This window comes from Balaenoptera ricei, chromosome 1, assembly GCF_028023285.1.
Source record: "Balaenoptera ricei isolate mBalRic1 chromosome 1, mBalRic1.hap2, whole genome shotgun sequence".
Classification (NCBI taxonomy): domain Eukaryota; kingdom Metazoa; phylum Chordata; class Mammalia; order Artiodactyla; family Balaenopteridae; genus Balaenoptera; species Balaenoptera ricei.
This window is the reverse complement of record NC_082639.1, coordinates 42,761,515-42,788,776: the sequence shown is the minus strand read 5'-3', so window position 1 is coordinate 42,788,776 and position 27,262 is coordinate 42,761,515. Positions and strand designations below refer to the sequence as shown.

At 39.1% G+C, this 27,262-nt stretch overlaps 1 pseudogene; it reads right to left on the bottom strand.

Moving 5' to 3' along the window:
- Positions 1 to 12,548: 12,548 nt before the first annotated feature.
- Positions 12,549 to 15,186, bottom strand: LOC132357665 (serine/threonine-protein phosphatase 1 regulatory subunit 10-like; annotated as a pseudogene).
- Positions 15,187 to 27,262: the final 12,076 nt, after the last annotated feature.

The following is a 27,262-nucleotide window of genomic DNA, read 5'->3' as shown; positions in this document are numbered from 1 at the left end:
TTTCTCTACTGTAATACTTTGAACTCTTTCCCCTGCATTCACCATTGCTCCCATTCAATCCACTATTTGTACAGTTGAGTTATCTTTTTTAAATATAAATATGATCATGTCATTCCCCTAGGGGGAACTTAAGCCTTTTAAAACCTTCAATGGCTTCCCAATGCTGTTATGACTAAGTATTAATTGTTAAATTGTTTACAAATCTGGCTACCTCTCCAATCTCATTAGCGGCATTGTTCCCTGCATATTCTAAACTCTAGGATGTCTAAATAAAGTAGTTTCAGTTATCTAGAGGACTATTCCCTCTGGCTGAGGCCTTTACCCATATTTTTTCTCTGACAGAAACTGACTTCTTCCCACTCCTGACCTTATACCTCCCATTAAGGTAAACTTTATCCCCACTTGTCTTCCTGAACTCAACTTTGGTACCCCTGGGAAGCCTCTCCTAACCCTCCAGTCTGGGTTAGTTGCCTCCTCTGTGCTCTCAGTCCCTGAGCATCTCTCTGTCACAGCCTGATCAAGCTGAATCATCTGTACCTCCTCTGTGCAAGGCCTGGCACATTGCCTAAGGCAATGTAGGCTTTCTTCTTGGTTGAATGAACAAAGAGCTCAAGAAGCAATGTATGTAAAGGAAGGAAATAAGATGAGAATGTTCCTAATATTCATTCAACAAGAGACTAAAATTGGGTCTTGACTCCATTTCTTTCATTCATCATTTACTGATTTTTTTTTTTCCCTAGACCCTATGCTAGGCACTAGGGAAACCTGGCTAGTTCCTGATGGAGCCCAGAATCCAGCTGGGAAGACAAGTAAACAGATGAGTTCTTCTGTCACCCACCACCAAAGGTTTTTAGAGGGCACAGAAGGGAGTGATTAGACCATTGGGTGAGGATCAGAAAGGATTCTTGGAAGCAGAACTGTCAAACTGGCATGGGCCTAAGTGCTCTAACTTTGGAGTCCCTATTCTATAAAATCACATATTTTATTTAAATGTACTCATATCTCATATTAAATATAACCATTTTGCTATTTACCCTCTTTTCCAAGACTTGCCTTCCTTCCTATTAATGGCTCCCACCTAAATAGGTGTATCCCTAATGCCATGTTTTTTATCAGAATCTTTCACACATCCCCAAGAATCATTACTTAATTCTCTAGCTTGGACAAATAAAATTATTGGATCATTTGGGAGGAAATTTTCAGGCATTTGCCTCTTTTCTCCTATTGCCATTTTCCTTGTCCCCTCTGAACTATTGCGACAACTTCTTAATGAAGCCCTTGCCTCTGCACCATCAATCCATTCTCCACACTACTGCCATGAAAAATGTAATCAGAGAGCATTCATAGACTTGTGGTTCAGAAATTTAGCATGGCATTAAGACCTTGAACCATTTGGTCCCATCCTGATCTCCCATATGACTCTGACTCCAACCAGGCATCCTATATTCCAGCCATATCACACTACTTACCATGCCCTCAGTTTTCACTGTGCTTTTCCACTTCTGATCTTTTGCCATCTTTTGCCATGCTGTTCCCTTCTGTTGAAATCCAACTATCTTTTAAGACCCTCCTTAAATACTACCTTCTTCATGTAACTGTCCTTTATTTCACTTAGTTGGAATATATATAACTATATAAAATAAATGGGATCTATTATTGTATTATATTGTGTATATCTATATAACATGTGAATATTTTAACATAATTCATATATATATATATATAAACAGATATGTATGTATATATATGTGTGTGTGTGTGTATATATATATATATAAAATCATAACTTCCACTTATTAGCCTGAGCCTTGAAAGGTTAATGTTGACATTCCTGTTTTATAGGAATAGAAACATGGCTATTCAGGGGTAAAGCCAAGATTTGAATTATATACCAGTTGCCTTTATTAGGTTGTGGGAGGGAACTACAACTTTTTTTCATCCTGATATTCTTTTCTCAGTGTATAAAAACAAGAAAGTGGGGGAAGACTTATCTTGAATGCCTTTAGCATCTACATGTACCTTTGTAAGGAAGTAGTTATTCAATGATCTTTCTTCCTAATCCAAATTTAGAAAGGAGCCCTTGGGAAGTGTCCTGTAGACCAGAGAGTGTGATCTAATCACAAAATGTAATTTTAAATAAAAAAAGTAACCAAGACTATTGAAGTGACAAAGACTCTCCTAGACCCAACTCTAGTCAGGCTCCTCTAAGCCCTCAAGGCCCTAACCTTGGGTTCTGTGCTTAGCCCACTTATTCCAGTTTTAGCAAGATTCTAGCTGAGTTAGTTTAGCCAGAATCCCCCTCCCTCAGTATCTGACCACCTTGGCCTGCCTTCAGCAGAAATCCTATCAATGGGTTTAGCCAGAATTCCCTTTTAACCCTGATGTTTCCTCTTTGTAATTTTCCATCCACTTTCTCCCGCCCTATTCCTTGCCCATAAATCCCCCCTTGTCCTTTCTGTATAATACAGAGTGAAGTCCAGTTCTATACTGAAGTTTCTCTTCCCCTTTTGCAATAGGTCCTGAATAAAATTTGCCTTCACTGCTTTAACTTGTCTGGTTCTGGTTTTCTCTGACAGCAGGAGATCTAATGCAGAAGCCGATATGAAAATCTAGTACCCTCTGTTGAGCCAGATTTTTTAAAATAGTCTTTATCTTTTTAGACCAGTTTTAGGTTCACATGAAAATTGAGCAGAAGGTACAGAGATTTACCATACACCCCTGCCCCTGTACATGCATAGCCTCTCCCATTATCAACACCCTGCACCAGAGTGGTACATCTGTTACATTGATAAGCTATCACACAAAATCCTTGCTTAAGTTAAGGTTCACTCTCAGTGCTGTACATTCTATGGGTTTAGACAAATGTATAATGATGTGTATCTACCATTATAGCATCATACAGAATAGTTTCACTGCCCTAAAAATCTTCTGTGCTCAGCCTATTCATTCTTGCCTTGCCCCTAACCCCTGGCAACCACTGATTTCTTAACAGACTCCAGAGTTTTACCTTTTCCAAAATGTCATATATTTAGAATCATACAGCATGTAGTCTTTTCACATTGGCTTCTTTCACTTAAATGAAAACTAAGGTTCCTCTGTTTCTATCCATGGCTTGGTAACTAATTTCTTTTTAGCACTGAATAATATTCCACTCTCAAGATGTCCCACAGTTGATTTATTCATTTATCTACTGAAGGACGTTTTAGTTGCTTCCAAGTTTTGGCAATTATGAATAAAGCTGCTATAAATATCTGTGTATAGGGTTTTTTCCCAATTTTTTTACTGTAGTAAAATACACTTAACATAAAATTTATCACCTTAACCATTTTTAAGTGTACAATTCAGTATTTAATACGTTCATAATATTTTGCAGCCATTACCACCGTTCATCTCCAGAATGCTTTTCATCTTGTAAAACCAAAACTACCCATTAAACAATAACTATCTTTTTCCCCTCCCCTCAGCTCCTGGTAATCACCATCCTACTTTCTGTCTCTATGATTTTGACCACTCGAAGTATCTTATAGAAGTATAATCATACAGCATTTGTCCTTTTGTGACTGGTTTATTTCATTCAACATAATGTCTTCAAGGTTCATCCATGGTATAGCATATTGCAGAATTTCCTTCCTTTTTAAGGCTGACTGCTGTAATATTCCATTATATGCATATACCACATTTTGCTTATCCACTCATTCATTGATGGACACTTGGGTTGCTTCCACATTTTAGCTACTATCATGCTGCTATGAACATGGATGTACAAATATCTCTTCAAGACCCTAATTTCAATTCTTTGATTATACACCCAGAGTGGAATTGCTGTATTATATGGTAATTCTATGTTTAATTTTTTGAGGAACTGTCATACTGTTTTTTCACGGTAGCTGTACCATTTTACATTCCCTCAAACAGTATGTTTGCAGGTTTTTATGTGAACATAAGTTTTCAACTAATTTGGATAGTACCAAGGAACACAATTGCTGGATTGTATGGTAAAAGTGTGCTTAGTTTTGTAAGAGACTACTAAACTGTCTTCCAAAATGGCTGTACCATTTTGCATCCCCACCAGCTATGAATGAGTGTTCCTGTTGCTCCATATTCTCACCAGCTTTTGATGTTGTCAGTGTTTGGGTTTTGGCTATTCTAATAGGTACATAGTAGTATCTCATTGTTATTTGATTTCCATTTCCCTTAAATTTTCCTTTCATATGCTTATTTGCCATCTGTATATTTTAATTGGTGAGGTGTCTGTTGAGGTTTTGGCCCATTTTTAAAAAGGGTTGTTTATTTTCTTGTTGTTGAGTTATAAGAGTTCTTTATATATTTTAGAGGACAGTCCATTATCAGGTATATCTGTTGCAAATATTTCTTCTAAGTCTGAAGCTTGTATTTTCATTCTTTTGAAAGCGTCTTCTGCCCAGCAGAAATTTTTAATTTTAATGAAGTCCAGCTTATCAATTCTTTCTTTCATGGATTGTATCTAAAAAATCATCACCAAACCCAAAATCATCTAGACTTTTCTCTTATGTTATCTTTTAGGAGTTTTATATATTTGTATTTTACATTTAGATGTGATCCATTTTGAGTTAATTTTTGTGAAGTGTGTAAGGCCTGTGTCTAGATCCATTTTTTCACATGTGGGTGTCTAGTTGTTCTAGTACTATTTGTTGAAAAGATTATCTTTTCTCCATTGTATTGCCTTTTCTCCTTTGTTAAAGATCAGTTGACTATATTTATGTTGGACTATCTGGGCTCTTATTATGTTCCACTAATCTGTTTGTTTATTCTTTCACCAATAACATACTGTCTTCATTATTGCAACTTTATAGTAAGTCTTGAAGTTGGGTAGCATCAATCCTCCAACTTGTTCTTCTTTTTCAATAATCTATTGGTTATTCTGGGTCTTTTTGCCTCTCCATATAAACGTTAGAATCAGTTTGTTGATAACCTCTAAATAACGTGCTGGGATTTTCATTGGGATTGCATTGAATCTATAGATCAAGTTAGGAAGAACTGACATCTTGACAATACTGAGTCTTCCTATCCATGAATATGGACTATCTCTCCATTCACTTAGTTCTTCTTAGATTTCATTAATCAAAATTTTGTAGTTTTTCTCATATAGTTCTTATACATATTTTATTAGGTATGTATCTAAGTATTTCATTTTGAGGAGTGCTAATGTTAAGTGATATTGTGTTTTTAATTTCAAATTCCACTTGTTCATTACTGTTTATATAGAAAAGCAATTGACTTTTGTATGTTAACACTGTATCCTCCAATCTTACTATAATCACTTATTAGTTCCAGGAGGGGTTTTTTGTTGATTCTTTTGAATTTTCTATAGAGATAATCATTTCTTCTATTAACAAAATCAGTTTGATTTCCTCCTTCTCAATCTGTATAACTTTGATTTCCTTTTCTTTTTTTTAACTTTTTATTTTATATTGGAGTATAGCTGATTAACAATGTTGTGATAGTTTCAGGTGCACAGCAAAGGGACTCAGCCATACATATACGTGTGTCCATTCTCCCCTAATTATTTCTTTTTCTTGTCTTATTGCATTAACTAGGACTTCCAGGACAATGCTAAAAAGCAGTGGTGTGAGGGTACATCCTTTCCTTGTTCTTTATCTCAGTGGAAAATCTTCTCACTAATGTTGGAATCTCACCATTCAGTATAATGCTACTGCAGGTTTTTTTGTAGATATTCTTTATCCCATTGAGGAAGTTCCCCTCTAGTCCTAGTTTACTGGGAGTATTTATCATGTATGGGTGTTGGATTTTGTCAATGCTTTTCCTACATCTATTAATATGATCATGTGATTTTTCTTCTTGAGACTGTTAAGGTTGTGATGTAATGGATTATATTAATTGATTTTCAAATGTTGAACGAGCCTTGCATACCTGGGGAAAATGTCACTTGGTATATAATTCATTTTATACATTGTTAGATTCTATTTACTAATATTTTGTTGAGGACTTTTTACATCTATGTTCATGAGAAAGACTGGTCAGTTTTCTTTTCTTGTAATGTCTTTCTCTGGTTTTGGTAATTATAGTAATGCTGGCCTCATAGGATGAGTTGGAAACTATTCCTGCCGCTCTATCTTCTGAAAAACACTGAGAGAATTGGCATAATTTCTTACTTAAATGTTTATTTTATTTTTTCAAATTTATTTATTTATTTTTATTTTTGGCTGCATTGGGTCTTTGTTGCTGCTCATGGGCTTTCTCTAGTTGTGGCAAGTGGGGGCTACTCTTGGTTGCAGTGCGTGGGACTCTCATTGTGGTGGCTTCTCTTGTTGCAGAGCACAGGCTCTAGGCGTGCGGGCTTCGATAGTTGTGGCATGTGGGCTCAGTAGTTGTGGCTCATGGGCTCTAGAGTGCAGGCTCAGTAGCTGTGGTGCACGTGCTTAGTTGCTCCGCAGCATGTGGGATCTTCCCGGAGCAGGGCTCGAACCCCTGTCCCCTTCATTGGCAGGTGGATTCTTAATCATTGCACCACCAGGGAAGCCCCTTAACCATTTTTAAGTGTACAGTTCAGTGGTTTTAAATACCTTCACATTGTTGTACAGCCATCACCACCATCCATTCCCATACCTCTTTTCATCCTGTAAAACTGAAACTTAATAGGTATAGTGATACCTATTAAAAAATAACTCTCTAGTTATCACTGTGCACAAGCATTCCAATTTCTCCACATCCTTCTCAACACTTGTTGTTTTCTGTTTTTTTGATAGAAGCCATCCTAACTAGTGTGAGGTCATATCACATTATTGTTTTTTTTTAATATTTAATTTTATTTATTTATTTGGTTGGGCTGGACCTTAGTTGCGGCTTGCTGGCTTCTTTTCTTGTTGTTGTTTTTATATTCTTTTTTTCTTTTTTTTTGAATTTTATTTTATTTTATTTTTTTATACAGCAGGTTCTTATTAGTTATCTATTTTATACATATTAGTGTATATATGTCAATCACAATCTCCCAATTCACAACCCCTGCCTGCCCCCCCCGGCTGGCTTCTTTAGTTGCGGCACCTGGGCTCCTTAGTTGTGGCTTGCGGGCTCCTTAGCTGCAGTTCGCCAGCTCTTTAGTTGTGGCATGCATGTGGGATCTAGTTCCCTGACCAGGGATCGAACCCAGGCCCCCTGCATTGGGAGCATAGAGTCTTAACCCCTGCACCACCAAGGAAGTCCCTACATTATACTTTTGATTTACATTTTCCTAATGATCAGCAATGGTGAGCATCTTTTTGTGTGCTTCTTGGCTATTTGTATATCTTCTTTGGAGAAATGTCTATTCAAGTACTTTGCCCATTTTTGAATCAGGTTGCTTTTTTATTGTTGAGTTTTAGAAGTTCTCTATATATTCTATATATTAATGCCTTATCAGATAAATGATTTGCAGATATTTTCTCCCATTCTGTTGTTTTCCTTTTTACTCTGTTATAGTGCCTTTTGATGCACAAATTTTAAATTTTTCATAAAGTACATTTGTCTGATTTTTCTTTTGTTATTTATGTTCTTAATTCATAGCTAAGAAATCATTTCCAAGTTCAATGTTGTGAAGCTTTTGTCCTATGTTTTCTTCGAAGAGATTTATTCTTTTAGGCTTTACATTTAGGTCCATGATCCATTTGGAATTTTTTTATATTATGTTAGCTAAAAGTCCAACTTCATTATTTTGCATATGTATATCCATTTTTCCCAGAATTATTTGTTGAAAAGACTGTTCTTTCCCCATTGAATGATCTAGGGACTCTTGTCAAAAATCATTTGACCATATATATGATAGTTTATTTCTGTGGTCTCTATTCTATTCCATTGGTCTATATGTCTGTATTTATGACAGTACCACACTGTTTTGGTTACTGTAGCTTTTTAGAAGTTTTGAAATCAAGAAGCGTGAGTCCTCCAGTTTTGTTCTTCTTTTTCAAGATTGTTTTGACTATTTGTGGTCTCTTGAGATGTCATGTGAATTTTAATATGCTTTTTTTCTATTTTTGCAAAAAAAAAAGTAGTTGGTATTTTGGTAGGGATTACATTGAATCTGTAAATTGCTTTGGGTAATATTGACATTTAAACAATATTAAATCTTCCATCCCATAAATACGAGATGTGTTTCCATTTATTTATGTCTTATTTAATTTCTTTCAGCAATGTTTTATAGTTTTCATTGTACTTAACCTCCTTGGTTAATTCTTAAGTATTTTACTCTTTTTGATGCTATTGTAAGAGGATTTTTTTTTTGTAACTTCCTTTTCAAATTGTTCATTCTTAGTATGTAGAAATGCAACTGATTTTTGTGTTGACTTCGTATCCTGCTTTTTTGCTGGATTAATTAATTAGTTCTAACAGGGTTTTTTTTTTCAGGGGGGGAATCTTTAGGATTTTCTACATATAAGATTACACCATTTGCAAATAGAGATACTTTTACTTCATTCTTTCCAATTTGGGTGCTTCTATTTCTTTTTCCTTGCCTAATTTCTCTGGCTACCACTTCCAGTGCTATGTTAAATAGAAGTGGTGAAAGTGAGCATCCATCCTTACCTTGGTCCTGATCTTAGATGAAAAGCTTTCAGTTCTTCACCACTGAGTATGATGTTAGCTGTGGGTTTTCATATACAGCTTTTGTTATATTGGGGTCATTTCCTTATATTCTTAAGTTTGAGTGTTCTGTATCATGAAAGGGTGTTGAATTTGACAAATGCTTTTTCTGTGCCAGTTGATATGATTATGTGGGTTTCTCCCCCTTCATTCTGTTAATGTGGTGTATTGTACTGATTGATTTTCATATAATGAAACATCCTTGCATTCCAGGAATAAATTGCACCTGGTCATGGTATATAATCCTTTTAATATTTTGTTGAATTTGCTTTGCCAGTGTTTTGTTGAGGATTTTTGCATCACTGTTCGTAAGGGATATTGATCTTTAGTTTTCTAATAGTATCTTTGTCTGGCTCTGGTATCAGGGTAATGCTGGCCTCACAGAATGAGTTAAGAAGTGTTCCCTCCTCTTCAATTTCTTGCAAAAGTTTGGGAAGGATTGCTGTTTGTTCTTTTTAAAATGTTTGGTAGAATTCAACAATGAAGGCATCAGGAAGGGGGTTTTCCTTTGAAGGGAGATTTTTGGTTGTGAATTCAATCTCTTTACTCATTATAGGTCTATTCAGATTTTCTGTTTCTTTGTGATTTAGTCTTGGGTTATTTTTCTAGTAATTTGACCACTTCATCTTGGTAATCCAATTTGTTGCTATATACTTGTTGATAGTAATCTCTTATAATCCTTGTTATTTCTGTAGAATCTGTAGTTATGTCCCCACTTTCATTTCTGATTTTAGTAATTTGAGTCTTTTCTCTTCCTTTTTGGTCCCTCTAGCTAGAGGTTTGTCAATTTTGTTGATTTTTTGAAGAAGCAACTTTTTGTTTCATTGATTTTTTCCCCATTGTTTGTATATTCTGTTTCATTTATCTCTGCTTTATCTTTATTATTTCCTTTTTCTTCTGCTAGCTTTGGGTTTAATTTGTTCTTCTTTTTCTAGTTCCTTAAGTTGTACAGTTAAATTGTTGATCTGAAATCTTTATTTTTTTAAATGTGTTTATAGCTACAAATTTTCACCTTAAAACTGATTTCGACATTTCTCCAAAGAAGACATACAGACGGCAACGAAGCACATGAAAAGATGCTCAACATCACTAATTATTAGAGAAATGCAAATCAAAACTACAATGAGGTATCACCTCACTCCTGTTAGAATGGGCATCATCAGAAAATCTACAAACAACAAATGCTGGAGAGGGTGTGGTGAAAAGGGAAACCTCTTGCACTGTTGGTGGGAATGTAAATTGATACAGCCACTATGGAGAACAATATGGAGGTTCCTTAAAAAACTAAAAATAGAATTACCATATGACCCAGCAATCCCACTACTGGGCATATACCCAGAGAAAACCGTAATTCAAAAAGACACATGCACCCGAATGTTCATTGCAGCACTATTTACAATAGCCAGGTCATGGAAGCAACCTAAATGCCCATCAACAGACGAATGGATAAAGAAGTTGTGGTACATATATATAATAGAATATTACTCAGCCATAAAAAGGAACGAAACTGAGTCATTTGTTGAGACGTGGATGGATCTAGAGACTGTCATACAGAGTGAAGTAAGTCAGAAAGAGAAAAACAAATATCGTATATTAATGCATGTATGCAGAACCTAGAAAAATGGTACAGATGAGCCAGTTTGCAGGGCAGAAGTTGAGACACAGATGTAGAGAATGGACATATGGACACCAAGGGGGGAAAACTGCGGTGGGGTGGGGATGGTGGTGTGCTGAATTGGGCGATTGGGATTGACATGTATACACTGATGTGTATAAAACTGATGCCTAATAAGAACCTGCAGTATAAAAAAACAAACAAAACAACTAATACTAAACTTTCATTGGGTTATTTGTATGGAAATATGTTAATATAAATGTTTCAGACATTACATGAAATTTCTAAAAATCTTATATTTGTATTTGTATGGAAATATGTATGGAAATATGTTAATATAAATGTTTCAGACATTACATGAAATTTCTAAAAATCTTATATTTGTATTTGTATGGAAATATGTATGGAAATATGGTAATATAAATGTTTCAGACATTACATGAAATTTCTAAAAATCTTATATGTTCTGGTATAATGTTATAAGTAATAATCCTAGTTATTACTTTAAAATGTATATCTCAGAAATAACTAATTTTCTTGTCAACTGCATTATTATGAACTTTCATCAAATCTTTAACCGTGGTCATTTTTAAGTCTTTTGTCATTTACAGACAGATCTGGGTGTACTCTGATGATTTTGCAAATATGTTCCTATAAAAGGGTTTCATCTTCAAGAAATTCATGGAAAAGACTCTGACAAGTACAGGTTTCTGGTAACGGACTGTACTGCTGAACTGAATGAAGAAGCATTTTCAGAACTCTAATGAAAAACTGATGAACTCATAAAAGTGCTAACAAAAGATCAAGATGAAAAAAAAAAATTAATTACATGGGACTGAGTGAACTGATGAGGATGAGTATAATTTTTGTGACTTTCTGTCTGAATTTAAAAAAAAAAAAATCCCACAAGGACTCAGAGGCAAAGAATATACAAATCAATTTTCACTGCAAAGTAAAGGAGCTGTTACAGTGGAGGATTACTGGACTGAATGTCAATATTATGACATAGTATGAGTGTGTTTCATGTTTGGTAATTGCAATCATTGTTGCTTTTGTTGTGGTCATCCATGTACAATGCTTGGTGTCAGTCTATTTATCTCTTGTAAAAATAAAATACAGTGTGTGTGTGTGAAAAAAAAAAACAAAAAAACTGATTTCACTGAGCCCTATAAGTTTTGGTATGTGTGTTTTGCCAACTATTGTTGTAGAGTGTACTATTATTTTTTAATAAGCTGCTTCTCTTTCCACTGTTTATTATTAATATACAAAATATACAAAGCAAAAGAATTAAGAAAATACTCATCCTCAAATCCATTGTGGCTCTAACCCAAGACTGTGCACAAAATCCAACCAATGCACTGTTTTCTTAGAAAACAACTGATGCTGAGACAAGTGAAGGAGAGGGCTGTGGGAGGACAAGTCATCTTATTGAATCCACCCAGGAAAGCACTTGGTGGGGATTCAGAGGTGACTGACAGGGCAAGGGAGCTGGAGGCCTCACACTGACAAGGTTCCAGGTGGAGGCCAGGAGCATGCTAACTCCCAGAGGAGTGCAAGTAGTGTGACTGTCAGGCCCAGCACAGTGGGCTTCAGCTGATAGAAAGCTGGTCTCACTGAAATGTTTTACAGTTTCCAGAATGAGCTGTAGACCACCATCAATGGCCTCACCTATGCAAGCTGAAACTTTCACTGGATGCCAGTATGAATTTGCCATCATTGAACCTAGCAGACCCATGATGCAAACTTGGGTATTCACAGAAGATTGCAAAGTCTTACTTGAGAAAGGACTCAGAATGTAAGGCTTGTGTCAGAGGAGGAGTGGACATGTTGTGTATTCCAGAACTCAAATCCAGCTGGATTGAGCCTTCTCAGTGCAGTAAGATACACAATACCCCTTTTGCCATCTCCCCACCCCATAAGGAAGAATGAATTTGACTGGGATGATTTCATAAGTGCAGCTGATCCTGCATCAGAGTTCTGTGTGCATGTGGAGGACCCACAGTAGGAGAGTAGAGGTATTCTCCAGGATAACCAGCTTTAGGTTCTCAGGTAAAAAGGGTAATACCAGAAAGGGGCTTGGGATACAGGGCAAATCTCCTCAAAAAGTGAAGGCAACTGGGTCTCCTCTTAAACAGTCCAAGGTACAGAATGTGTCCAGTCTCTCTCCTCCCCAGACTGGAGGAAAATATGTACATCAATGTGCACCAGTGATCAGAAAACCCATAGGAACCCAGGCAGGTGGGCCCTGAGGGGGCCAGCTCATCAGCTGGGGAAAAGGGAAAATGGGCCTCACAGAAGCCATAAAAATGTGGAAGGAGCAAGGCTACAGTCCATAGGGCTGTGTGTGGATGGGGCGGGCAGGTGGTTCCCTAGGGCAGGAGGGGCCACTGACACTCGGGTGGTAGAAGGCACAGTTGTTCTCATAGCAGCAGTTGCTATGAGAACATCATGATATGTCAACAAACAGGGCAGTTTGACATGTCTCCTCCATGGCTGTGGCCTCCATCATGCCCTTGGTGACCCCCTCCTCCATGGCCAGGGCCATCATAGCCACGGTACTTATGAGGGGGTGGCCTTCGATGGTCGTGGCCTCAGTGACCAGGGACATAATGAGGCCGGTGGCCATGGGGTCCCCCATATCCAGGGCCTTCATAGGGCTGATGTCCATCACCAGCACCCATTCCTCCACCAGGGCCTTCATGGAGCCCATTCCCACCGCCTCCAACCATGCCTCCACCATGGCCCCCTCGTCCATTTGGGGGTCCTCCTCCAGAGCAACCTCCTCTGGTCCCTCAGAATGGAAGAGGAGGAAGAGTTTCATTTCCTCCTTGGCCACTATGGCTTCTATGGGATGGTCCAGGACCTGGTCCTGGTACCCCCAGCGTCAGGCCACCCTGCATGGGGACACCTGGGTCATCCTAGAAGAGATTGCACTGCCCCCAGGGAGGGGTTGGGGGACCCAGGAGACATGGACCACTGGCCCACCAGGGCCCCCAGAGCCTCCATGGGGACCTGGCATAGGTCCCCTAGGTCCAGGGGGGGAAGTGCTGCATGCCCTTGGGGGCTCCCGGTAGAAAACCATTGGCTATCAGATCAGGGCCTAGGAGTCTGTGTGGCACCGGCATCTGCTTGACCTTGTCTGAATGGTCTGTTTGCTTCAGCAGTTCCTCTGCCGGATGACTGTTAGGGCTACCCATGATGGAGGGACAATCTCCTGGACATCGATGCTTCCTCCTCCAGAACCCTGGGGGCTCTTCCCGGCACCCATGTTTTCCATAAGATCGTCCAGAACAGAAGGCAACTTGGAAACACTTACCCCGTCGGGTGAACCACAGCCCACCCAACCTAATAGGCTCCAGGGTCTCAACATATGGGGTTTTATCCATGGAACATTCCTCATCTAGGGGGATGAATTTTGGAGGGATAGGCTCATAGGGCTCAGGATCAGGATTGTGAGGACTTTCCTTGCTCAGGAAGAGCTCCTGAAGGATCCCTTCCTCCTGCTCAGCCTGGATGTACTACTGATCCTGGCTACTGCTTCCAGGGGTGATGAGAGGTGAGAGCAGCACAGGAGCCGGGGGCACACCCAGGGCACATTCTCCTCCATGTTGTTGTTGCTCAGACACCAGGCTATCTCAAACGCCTGTTGGTCTGACAGTATCTCTCACTTAGCTGACTCGCCAAAGTCCTTGATCTTATTCACATTTACTCGTTCAGTTTCATTCAGTTCAAAATAGAAATACTCTCTGTTTGCCCTCCTCAGGTCACGTCACAGTTTTCCTCTTCCTGCCCTTCTGGGTCAGCTGGCTAGGATCTCCACTGGCTTTGCATCCCAAGCTTCTGGTTCCAAAGAGGCGGTATCCATGAGTTCTGGGACTTCAACAGGGGGAACTGGGGTCCCTGGACGTTCTGTGTCCATAGCTTCAGAAGGAGGTGCTGGCTCTGGGGAAGAAGGTTTGCTGTGCTTGGTTCTGTGCTTGTTTTCCATTCAAACGGGCTTGACTTGGCAGCTGTGGATGACAGCACCTTCTTCTTCTTCTTAATTTTGATGCCTGGAACAGGTGCTGAATTGAGCGCATCCAGAAAGCCCAGGCCCTCCATAGGCTATGGTGGGATGATCTTCACTTTGATCTCTTTGGTGGCATTGGGTGTCATGTTGAGTGGCTTGTATTTCTTCTCTGCAAGGGGTGCAGCATCTCCTGGGGCAGCTGTGGAACTCTGACACTTGAGGGAGATGGGTTTAAGGTTGTACTTGTCAGAAACCACCACTGCACTGGCATTCTTCTTTACAGGCACCAAAGACGGGGTCTCCAGCTCTAGCCTAGTGGAAAGGAATGTGACGTGACTGGGCACCATGGTTCAGAGAGACCTGGGCTTCTCCCTCTTCTTCTCTGGGGCCTCCTCAGTCTGAGTCTCAGCCTTCGCCTCAGTCAAAGGTCACTCAGGAGGGGTGGTTCAACTCTTTCCTTCTTCTTTCCGTTTCTTCTTATCTTTCTCAGCAGGCTGGGTACTGCTCTGGGAGTGGATGACAGTCATTCAGTCGCTGATAAGGACTGAGGCCAATTTCCAGAGCTCTTCATCCTTACTTGACTTGCTCAGTTGCTTCACCAGTTTGGCTGTGTTGTGCTGGTTGAGATGGTCAACAGTGAGTGGTAGATGCTGCAGCGTCAGCAGAATTTGCTGCAAGAGGGGAATGTTGTTGGTTGTCTTTGAATACTTCAGCCAATTGTTAAGAAACTTGTAACTACCAACATCAGTAAACTTGACCAATATTTCTAGTGAACAGGTCTGCAGGAGAGTGTTCAAGTAAATACGACTCACTATTTTTCATGCTTCCTTTATCATACTGAAGATCTTCGAAATCCCATCCACACTCTTGACTTCCCCATCTCAGTTAAGGAAGCTATCCAGCTTCCTTAAGTTTAAGGAGGCTCTTTGGGGTCTATGGGACCCGAACCCATGATTGAGGTTTTATTGGGCTTGGGGTGGAGGGGGTTAAAATTTGGAGAAAAAAAATAAAACAACCAACCAGAACCCAAAACTCAATTATTTGGGGGGCCTCATTGGATCAAAAATTCTCTTTAAAAAAAACTAAGGCCAGCTCAGTATTCATCCCTCCCACCACCAACTCCATTTAGGGAGGGGGGTTGTAGAAAAAAAGTTCTGAGTGGATTCAAGAAAGTAAACGCTGGATGAGTGAATTTGGGTGTGTTTGGGAAGGGAGGGTTGTTAATTATTTTTGAAGCTATGTGGTGATGGTCCTTCAGCCACAGATTTCAAGTCCCAGGCAGAGTGGGCTGGTGGGGTGGGCAAGATAGGTGGGAAGGGGCAGAAGACACAAGTGGTTGGGCTTGTGGCTGCTGTTTTTCCTCCCCTGACACCCTCAGGTTCCTTTCAAGGTCTTCGATGTTGCTGCGGTTTGTTTCTTTTATCCTTGTGGTCGTCCTGTCTTTCTCTGAGAAAATTCAAACCTCCAAAAGAACCCCAGAATCGAGCCTTCTATTTCTCCCGTCAATTCCATCAGAAGGAAAAGAAAAAAATGTGGGGGGGAGGAAATAGGGGTGCCAGCCCTTTAAATCCTCTGGAATTTAGCTATATGGGTAGGAGCTTGCAACAGGGTGGGATACGCAGCAACAACTGCCTGCCTCTTTGTCTGCACCTCTGTGGTCAGAAGCAAGTCTTCCCCTAGAAGTTGTAAGCAAGCCTTCAATAGACTCCAGAGTTCCAAATAGTTACATGAGGCAGATTCTGCTAGTGAAGTTGTTGTCTAGGTGGGGAGATAGAAACCTGGTGCTTTCTACTTTGCCGTCTTCCCAGAATCCTCTCTTGCTAACATTTTGTCCTCTGAAGCATGAATTGTGGTGATTACAATCTTTACAGTAAAACCAGGAGCTAAAACTGCCAGTAGTCCTCTTTTGGAGTTTCATTCTACAGGAAATTTTTAAATAAAAAATAAATACATAGGGCTTCCCTGGTGGTGCAGTGGATAAGAATCCACCTGCCAATGCAGGGGACACGGGTTCGAGCCCCGGTCCGGGAAGATCCCACATGCCTCAGAGCAACTAAGCCCGTATGCCACAACTACTGAGGCTGCACTCTAAAGCCCATGAGCCACAACTACTGAGCCCTCATGCCACAACTACTGAAGCCCGCGTGCCTAGAGCCCGTGCTCTACAACAAGAGAAGCCACTGCAATGAGAAACCCGCGCACCACAATGAAGAGTAATCCCCGCTCGCCACAGCTAGAGAAAGCCTGAGCAGCAATGAAGACCCAACACAGCCAAAAATATAAATAAATAAATAAATAAATAAATAAATAAATATATATATGTGTGTGTGTGTGTGTATATTTCACTGACAGACAATCTCAGAAACAATGATCCAAATGTTTGATCATAGGGAAATATTAAGTAATTGTGTATTTACTCCAAGAGGTATTTTCTAAAATGGTCACTCTCTACATTACTTTCTGTTCCATTGCCTTGCTTTAATTTGCTTTATAGCACCTGACATTTGAATTGTTTGTTGTATGTCTCTCTCACTGGCATTAAGTCCTCAGGGTAAGAGCTTTGGCATATTCATTATTGAATCCTTGTCATCTAAAATAGAACCTGGCAAATTATAAGAACTAGGTAAATATTTGTGGGGTATATGCATGAATGAAACATGAAATTTTGGGGGGACATACTATTCAGTAAAAAGTGCAGAAAATAAAATGAAACAATTAAAACAATAAAAAATGACACACGTTGACAGAGTTTGGAATTTAGGAACTTGGAGACAATGGTCACCAAGGTTATGTGGAGAAATGAAAAACAGTTTACACGATAGGAGACAGGATTGTCGGCAATGTTTTCTCCCTTCTTTCTCTTTATTCCTGGTGTTAGTGTTTCAAAATGGTCTGTGCACTGAAAAAAAAACAACTTTTAAAAAAAGTCATTCTCCTGAGGCAGATGAAAGTATGGATAGAATATTACGCTTGCTAAACTTATTCCTGAGAAATTGGGCTCTATATTCCAGGTAGGAAAGAACAGTCCCTGGAGCTTTCAGAGAGAGGAAAATAAAGACAAAGAAGGAGAATGATCTGTTTAGTGTTTGAACAGTAAGTCACAGAATACTTTATAATTAAAGGATGTGGGGAGCAGGGGACAGAAACTAGCTTCTCTGGTCTGTTCCTACAGGCTCTATTCTGAATTTAACAATAGAACACCAATAACTAGCCAAAACCAGAACATAGAGTCACACATTCTGTACATGTCACAAAGGTGCCAGAGGCAGGAAACAAGTGGCAGCTGATATTCAGACCCTGCTCTACTCTCCAAGCCACTGAAACCTGGTGTGAGCCTGTATCTGCCCAGAGGATGTACATTTTTCTAATTTTCACAAAGGCATTGCAGGGGACAGGTATTGGAATGGGTCTTTGACTTAGCATGTTGGAGTCTGTTGCCAAGTAAAATACCTCTTTGTTGAACCACATCAATCTCCACTCCACTAAGGACTAAGGTCAGGCTTAATATGTAGGCTTCAAATAACCATATGAAAAGGCAGGATGAATATTTATGACACACAGTCTGTTACCCAGACTTGCACACATGTTGGAAAACTGGAGTTTATATGCTGGATGTAAATATAGAACATTAAATGACCTTATCTTCCTCTGATCCTATTGCCATGATTTAATGAAGAAACAGGGTGGGAGGGTTGCAAATAGAAACAGAGAAAGAAAAGATTTGGAGTCAAAACTCTTAGAATCAATAGGAAAAACATTAGGTTGAAATGAAGTCTCCAATCACCTTCTCCCTATACCTCTCTGACTACCTCAGGAAAAAAATCATTAAAATAATTTCAGGCTTGTACTCCTCACATTCTCCACATCAATCACGTGAACTCCTCAATGTTTCCCAAACATACCATGCTCTCTCACCCCGCCTCTTCTTGGCCCATGCCTAGAAAGTCTTTCATTGTCTTCTCTTCTCAGCAAATTCTCTTCAGCTTTTAAAACTCAGCTCTAAGGTTATTTCTCTAGCAAGCCTTCCTGATATTCCCTCTTTCCCATTGTAGATATTCCCTCCCTCTTCGGTGTTCCCCCAGCATTTGGCATAACTCTCTATTAGTATCTAGCATTATCTGTGAACATATCTACTAACCTCATTAGACTGTGGGCTATCCTAGAATAGAAGATAATGTTTATATCCTGCTCAGCATCTAACATGGTACCTAACAGACAGCGGCATTTCAGAAATGTTTCTTGGATCATGAATGAATGAAAGAATGAATGAGTGCTATGACCCATGCATGCATCTGAAGGCAGAAGACCTGGGTTCAACTCTTTGTTTTACTGCTAACTTTCTTTATGTGGCAGATTAAATATGGCCACAAATTCTTTGATGCTTCTTCTGTTAAGAGATGATGTCCATATACTTTCCCCTTGAATCTGAGCAGAGTCTGGAACTGCTTTAGCTAATAAATAAAATACGGCAGAAATGACATGGCCAGTTTCCAAGCCCAGGACTTAAAAAACTGGAAGCTTCCATTTCCTATCTCTTGGAACACTGCCTCTTGGATACCTTGGGTGTCATGTAAGATGTTTGACATCCCTTCTGGACACACTTCATGAACAGGCTTTGAGACTACATGCAGAAGAGAAGGACCTGACTAAGCCCAGCCTTCAAGAGAGGGACAAAGAGAAGGCCTTCAAGAGAAGGTTAAATCTAGCCTTCCAGTTGCCCTTGCCAATGTCTCAGTCATGTGAGTGAAGCTATCTTGGACCCTTCAGACCAGCCCAACTGCCAGCTGAATATCAACTGACCCCAGTTCACTTCATGTGGAGCTGAAGAACTGGTCATTCAAGGCTTACCTCAAATATTGACACACAAAATCGAGAGATATAATGATTTTTTTTTTAAAGCTACTAAGTTTTGGGGTGGTTTGTTAGGCAACAACTGATAACCACAACAGAAGTTGCTAACTGGGAATTGGGCACTCCTATAACCCAAAACCCCAAACATGTGACATTGGTTTTGAGACCGGGCAATGTGTGGGGACTTGAAGGGCCTTGAGGCATCTGTCAGTGAAAACTAGAAAGACTTGAAGGAGGTGTTGGCCATCACTTTCAGAACAGTAAAGGAATTGTTACTGGAAGCTGGACAAAGGTTTGGCAACAAGGTTACTTGTGGTAACAGGGAAAATAGAAAGGTACCTAATGAATTTGAAGATCTGTTTGGCGAGTTTCCAGGCAGAAAGTCCAAAGTGTCAGCTGGCTTTTTCTAGCTATTTATAATGAAATATGAGAAGAGAGAGGTAAACTAAAAAAGGACCCAGGATAGTATTTCCAGGCAGCACAAGAATCTCAATGGAAAAAAATGGCCTCATAGTAAAGATCAGCTCTAAGGTGTTACCAGCAAAATGAGATCACAGGGTAAAGACAAGTCGAGGATGCAACTGTAAAATCCTTTGTTAAGACCTCAGAAAGATTTTTTTAATTGAGGTAACATTGGTTGATAACAGTCATGTGTATAACATTATATTTAGACTTCTATATACACTACAGCATACTTACCACCAAAAGTTTAGTTTCCATTCACCACATACAGCTGATCCCCTTTACTCATTTCACCCTCCCCCCATACCTCTTCCCCTCTGGAAACCACTACTTTGTTCTCTGTATCTACGTGCTTGATTTTATTTTACTTTTTTTTAATATTCCACATATGAATGAAATCATAAGTTGTTTGTCTTTCTCTCTGGCTTATTTCACTTAGCCTAATACCCTCAACGTCCATGCATTGAGACAAATGGCAAGATTTCATCTTTTTTATGACTGAGTAGTATTCCACTGGGTGTGTGTGTGTGTGTGTGTGTGTGTGTGTGTGTGTGTGTGTCTATATATATATATATATATATGTATACCACATCTTTATCCATTCTTCTGTTGATGGGCACTTAGGTTGTTTCCATATCTTAGCTATCATACATAATGCTGTAATGAACATAGGGGTACGTGTATCTTTTCTAATTAGTGTTTTCATATTCTTTGGATAAATACCCAGTAGTAGAATAGCTGGATCATATCATAGTTATATTCTTAATTTTTTGAGGAAGCTCAATACTGCTTTCCATATGGCTGTACCAGTTTACATCCTCACCAGCAGTGTAGGTCAGAAAGATTTAAGGCAGTGTCTCATAGATGCTTTCAAAGTTATTCCTAGTGGAAATAAATTCTTTCTGCGGATCTTAATGCTGTGCCTCATGGACCCTCTGTGTTAAACAACTGGGTTTCTAAGAGTCTTAAGGATGTTGTTCCACAACAGGTTCACAGGGGGCCCAAGGTCGAGAAAGGCTATCTGAAAGATTTGTGGGTGTGTTTTTTGGGTAATGGAGTAGAGTATAATTTGATACACAGGAAACCCCCCCAAATTTTAAAAGGATTACGTTAGCTTGGCCTGAAGCTCACAGAGACAGTACGAAATGAAAAGAGGTCTTTGGACCCCCAGTCTACTATGGGCAGAGAGCAGGCTGAGAAAACTACTCAACTATAAAAATGGGCTATTTCTTATGGAAAAAGAATGGTGACTCAGAGGGCAGAACCAAAAGTCACAGAGACTCATTCCCAGGGAGGAGAACTAGGCCTTAATTAAAGCACTGGCATCATGTGTTCGGCTAGATTTCAGAATTTCTAAGCACCAGTGACTGCTTTGTGCTTCCATTCCTTCCACCCATCACCACCCCACCCTCTTTTGAACAGGAGTGTCTACAGCAATTACCTTACGCCTGTCTCACCATTGTAGTTGGGTATATATGGGGAAGATAACTTTTCTCTTTTGTTCAGAGATTTTCAATGGAAAGGAACAGTGCTCAAGAAACTACACCCTAGGAACTACATCTGAGGAAACTCATCCACATCTGGAACTTATTCAGATGATGAGATCATGGACCTTGATCCTGAGCCTAACATTGTAATAGATTGAGTTTGGAGGGGTAGGTCCTTTGAGGAAGTGAATGTATTTTGCTGTGGGAAGAATGTAAATAATTCATGGCCAGAGGGCAGACGGTGACAGATTAAAGATGGCTGTAAATTCTTAGATCCTCCTCCCATTGACTGTGGGGTCTATGTCTCCTCCTCTGGAGTCTGGATGAGCTCTATGATTGTTTTGACCAATAGAATACTGCAGAGGTGACACTGTGCTAGTTTCCAAGCCCAGGTCTTAAGAGACTGGTAACTTCCACTTCCTGTCTCCTGGGAACATTTTCTCTTTGAGCCCTGAGATACCATATACTCTGCTGGAGATATCACATTGAGACACTCTGGAAGGAGAGAGGGGGCCAAATGAAGCGAAGGCTCAAAACGTTGGGTGAAGCCAAACGAATACCATGGAGAGATCTCACTTGACTCCATGTGGAGCAGAAGAAGCAACTAGCCTAGACTTGACTAGATTCCTGACTCATAAAATTGTGAGAAATAATATAATGGTTGTTGATCTAAGCTGCTGAACTTTGGGATACTTTGTTACACAACAGTAGATAACTGAGATCTCCATGACCTTGGGTCAGTCTCTTCTCTCTAGAACTACTTCTTCAACTTGGGCAGTGTTGGGCTAGGTTAGGTGAACTCTAAGGTTCTTAATAGCTCTGATTTTCAGTTCCAATGCAGTTGAAGGCAGTCAAACTACACCAGATGACATTTGGACATCTGTTGAATGACCAGGGGGACATAGAACATATATTATTAGGTATTCAATAAATATCTTAATGAGTTTTGAAGGACGAAGAAGAACTGGGTAAGTAGAAGTGAACGGAGGGACATTCCAGGCAGAATGAACAGCATGTACAAAAATGCAAAAACCTGGACAGCTTAGGAAACTGAAAGCATTTCAGAATTGTTGAAGTAGCAAGTACAAGGGAGAATGGGGGAGATGAAGCTGGAAATATAGACAAGGGCCAGATGATGGAGGGACTTGTGTGCCTGGCCAAGTGTTTTAGGCTTTTCTACAGACCCAGGGAGACCTCTGAAGGAAAATTATCACTGAATCCTCAGTCAGATAAATGATGTTTTTCTTCTTTTTATACATATAGAAACTGAGGTTTTGTCACTTGCTGAAGATCACATTATTAATAGGTGGTTGATCCAGGATTTGAATCCATGCCTAACAGCTTTGAAACGATATTTTAAAAGACTTCAGAAGTTAATATAACTTTATTTTTAAAATTATTTTGAACATATTCTACATGACTGAAATTGTATAAAGTAGAAGAAATGTGAAAGTAAATGTCACAAGCAATATGAATTACTTATGATTAATTTTCCTTGTGGGAAATAGAAGGAATGATTAATTTTCCTTGGAGAAGTGAATAAAGCTTCCTAGAAAAGAGGACGTTTGTTTATTCGTTATTCATTTATTATTATTTTAAACCAGAGCTAACATGCATTGAGCTCAAACTACGTACCTGCCATTGTTCTAAGCATTTTACGCATGTTACTGATATCTCACAACAACCCTGTGAAACAGGTACTGTTATTTTCTACTTTTATTTCTAAAGCAAAGAGAGCTTAGGTAACATGTTCAAGTCATACATTTAGTAATCCTGGGTTGGATCCTGGTGAGTCAGACATCATGTTTTAACCATAAATAGGGACATTTAAACTGGGCCTTAAGACAGGGAGATTTGTGGACCAAAGGGCATTTAAGAGAGAAAAACAAATGCAAATACTTGATGGTATGAAAGTTCACTGTGTTCTAAGAATAGGATTTCAGGGAAGTTTAAGGAAATTTAGAGAAAGAACATTGTGTGTGTGTGTGTGTGTGTGTGTGTGTGTGCGTGTGGTAGGAAGTGGAGAGAGAGGGTTACAGAAGAATGATAGAAGAGGGCGCTAGAAATGTATTGGGTTGCCCAAAAAGTTCCTTTGGTTTTAAAATAAAAATAAAAGACACATTTTTCATTTTCACCAAGAACTTTATTGAACAACATATTCACCATTTTGTTCCACTACCTTCTGCCATTTTTCAGGCAACTTCATAATTCCATCTTCCCAAAACTTTTTATCTTTTTGAGTAAAGAACTGTTCCAGGTGCCTTTTACAGTTTCCAGGGAATTGAAATTTTTTTCATTAAGAGAATTTTGTAAACACCGAAATAAATGGAAATTTGAAGGTGCAATGTCTGATGAATACAGTGGATGAATCAGAACTTCCCAGCCAAGCTGTAACAGTTTTTGCCTGGTCTTCAAAGAAACATGTAGGCTTGCGTTATCCTGATGGAAGATTATGCGTTTTCTGTTGACTAATTCCGTATGCTTTTCGTCGAGCGCTGCTTTCAGTTGGTCTAATTGGGAGCAGTACTTGTTGGAATTAATCGTTTGGTTTTCCAGAAGGAGTTCATAGAGGACTCCCTTCCAATCCCACCATATATACAACATCACCTTCTTTGGATGAAGACCGGCCTTTGGTGTGGTTGGTGGTGGTTCACTTCGCTTGCCTCACGATCTCTTCTATTCCATATTATTGTACAATATCCACTTTTCATCATCTGTCACAATTTGTTTTAAAAATGGAACATTTTTGTTACATTTAAGTAGAGAATCGCATGCGGAAATACGGTCAAGAAGGTTTTTTTTGCTTAACTTACGTGGAACCCAAACCTCAAAGTGCTTAACATAACCAAGCTGGTGCAAATGATTTTCACTGCTTGATTTGGATATTTTGAGTATGTCGGCTATCTCCCGCGTCGTATAATGTTGATTGTTCTCAATTAATGTCTCGATTTGATCGCTATCAACTTCAACTGGTCTACACGACTGTGGAGCATCGTCCAGCGAGAAATCTCCAGCACGAAACTTTGCAAACCACTTTTGACACGTTCAATAAGTCACAGCACCTTCTCCATACACTGCATAAATCTTTTTTTGCGTTTCAGTTGTGTTTTTACCTTTCTTGAAATAATAAAGCATAAAATGCCGAAATGTTGCTTTTCTCCCTCCATCTTCAATATTTAAATGGCTACACAAAAATTCACCAATTTTGATAAGTTTTTTCAAAATGCGTGCTGATATGACAGATGTCACAATACTATCTAACAAAATTGTTTAGAATGAAGTTAAAGACAACTAAGTGTTACTAGAGCCATCGTATGGAAAAAACCGAATGAACCTTTTGGCCAACCCAGTAGTTTGTGGCCAGGTAAGGAGGCCTGGATGCTAGACAAAAGAGTTTGGACTTGATCTTGTAGGCTATGCTGAGGCATTGAAGTCGCTTTTCTTCTTTTGTTCTTTTTTTTTTTTTTTTTAAATAAATTTTATTTATTTATTTATTTATTTATGGCTGAGTTGGATCTTCGTTGCTGTATGTGGGCTTTCTCTAGTTGTGGTGAGCGGGGGCTACTCTTCGTTGTGGTGCATGGGCTTCTCACTGCAGTGGCCTCTCTTGTTGTGGAGCACGGGCTCTAGACATGCAGGCTTCAGTAGTTGTGGCACACGGGCTCAGCAGCTGTGGCTCGCGGGCTCTAGAGCTCAGGCCCAGGAGTTGTGGTGCACGGGCTTAGTTGCTCCGCAGCATGCGGGATCTTCCCGGACCAGGGATGGAACCTGTGTCCCCTGCATTGGCAGGTGTATTCTTAACCACGGCCCCACCAGGGAAGCCCTCTTTTGTTCTTTTTTAATCAAAGGAATGCCATGATTATGTCTGTGTTTTAGAAAGAGTAATCTGATGGCAAGGAAAAATGGACTGAATGGAAGAGGCTGGAGGCATACAGAAGGGAGTCAAGGACTCAGTTGCAGTGTCTGATATCAAGGCCTGAACTAGAATGATGGTAGCAAGGATGGAGGAAAGGGAACCGAGGAACATGTGGACTAGTGCTTATTTTCATAGCTGATGTCTACTTCCCTTTGGGCATACTATTTTGAAAGATGATTAAATGTTGCTGGTTTTGCTTGGAGAGAGTATTTGGAAAGTCAGCAACTCTGCTTACAACTCAGTGGTCTTCCACACAGGGCAAATCAGACACATTGAGACCATAAGAGGATACACATACCAAAAAAGTTCAGACACTTTAGTGTTTTCCTGGCCTTCCCATTTTTGAAACTATGCCATCTATAGCTGTGTCTTTTCTTTCTACCTCAAAGACAGGATGCCAGCTGCATTTTAATAACAGGTACCTTTGTGAGATTTGAAAATGTCCACAGAAGGCCACAAAACTTGACCTGACCCAAATAAAACTAAAGCTGAGGCAAGCTCACATTCTGCATGTCCTACCTTCTAGCCTTAACAAATGTGACAAAGGAAACTTGTTGACACCTCCAACCCTTTTCACATGAATTCCATTTGCCTGGAAAGCTCCCCCTTCCATTATCCTCCTCTGTGAAGCAGCTCAGATTCACCTCTCCCAAGGCAAAGCTAGATATGCACTGCTTTCTGCTAGTGCCCTTCATATTTCTCTGTTATAGCACTTGTCATCTATTTAATAGCTACTTGGTTATTTATCTTTCTCCCTCACCTGTGCTTTGAGCTATTTCTTTAAAGGTAAATCTTTAACTTTCCTCATGTATTTATCTCCAGTGCCAGGTAAGACACCAAATATATACATAAATGTTTGTTGAGTAACTTGCAGTCAGCACATAAACACATGATAAAAAGACTTCAGTTAAGGAAATTTAAATGAAAATGATATGTTTAAAAAATATTTTAAAATTTTAAAAAGTAATAAAAATAATATATTCACATTGTTTATAAGGTCAAAAAATGCTATAATGCTTATGATGAAAACTCCTAATCTCCAGCTCCACCCATTCTTAACCTCAAACCCCCTGCCCAAACTCTTTTAGCTATTTCTTCTAGTATTTACTTCCATTAAAAAATAATATAGTTATACTGATTCTTTTTGATTTATCAGTTTTAGACATTATCGTTTGAATTCCTATTTTGGAAGATGAGGATTCATCTCTTCCATCACCATAGGCCCCTATTTCCTCTCCCTTATGTAGTTAAAATAAAACTTTTGACTAATTCAAAATTCATTTTTTGAATTAGTGTTAAGCATTGGTTGCTGTTAAGCTAAGTTCTGTACTATAATTATATTTCCTTTCTTGTACATACTTTTCTTACTGGAGACATTAATAATTTTATTTTTTCATTTGCTTAGTTCTCTATGTCACTATTTTCTACATTATCAAATATATCAGATAATGTATCTGTTCCATTTATTTTCCTGAAGACGTAAGTCCTGGAGCCCTCTATTCTCCTGTTCCAATCTTTTTACATGCTAAACAGTGGTTATCCTAGGATTCCCTTTTAAAATCATCATGGGGATTCTCTTTGCCTCTCTCCTGTGTTATATTTCCTATTTCTTTTTTTACAAATCCCATGTTTCTCTCTCTCTCTCTCTCTTTTATTTTTAAACTCCCTCATTTTGGTGGCACATATCCTGTAGTAGCTTTCTGGAAAAGAGGTACGGGAAGTAATTTTTTTTTAAGACTTTGCAAGTCTCAATATGCCTTAATTTTACCTTCACACTTGATTGGTAGTTCTCTGGATATAGAATTCTAGGTTGAAAAAAATTTTTGCACAGAACTTTTAAGGCATTGCTACTTTGTATCCTAGTTTCTAGTATTTGTTGTTGAGAAATTCAATGTCATTTCAATCTCTCTCAGTCCCTTGCATGATACCATGATTTTCCCCTGGAAGTCTGAGCATATTTTTTTTAATCTCCTAGTGTTCTGAAATTTCTTAATGATGCACCTTGACATAGTTTTTGTTTTTTGTTATTTAAAACCATTGTGCTCAGCCCTTGATAAGCCTTTACAAACTGGAAATATGTATTCTGTAGTCTGGAAATTTTTTCTTGTATTCTTTCTTTAATAATTTTTCTTTTCTTTTCTCTTCTTTTGTCTTTTTGCTTTCTCATTTTGAAACTCACATTGTTTAGATATTACATCTCCTGAATTGTTTTTTCAGTTTCCTTATCTCTTCTATTGTCAAACTCTGTCTTTTTGTTCTGTTTTTTGGGGCGATTTCTTTAATTTTAATTTCCAACCATTGTATTGATTTTT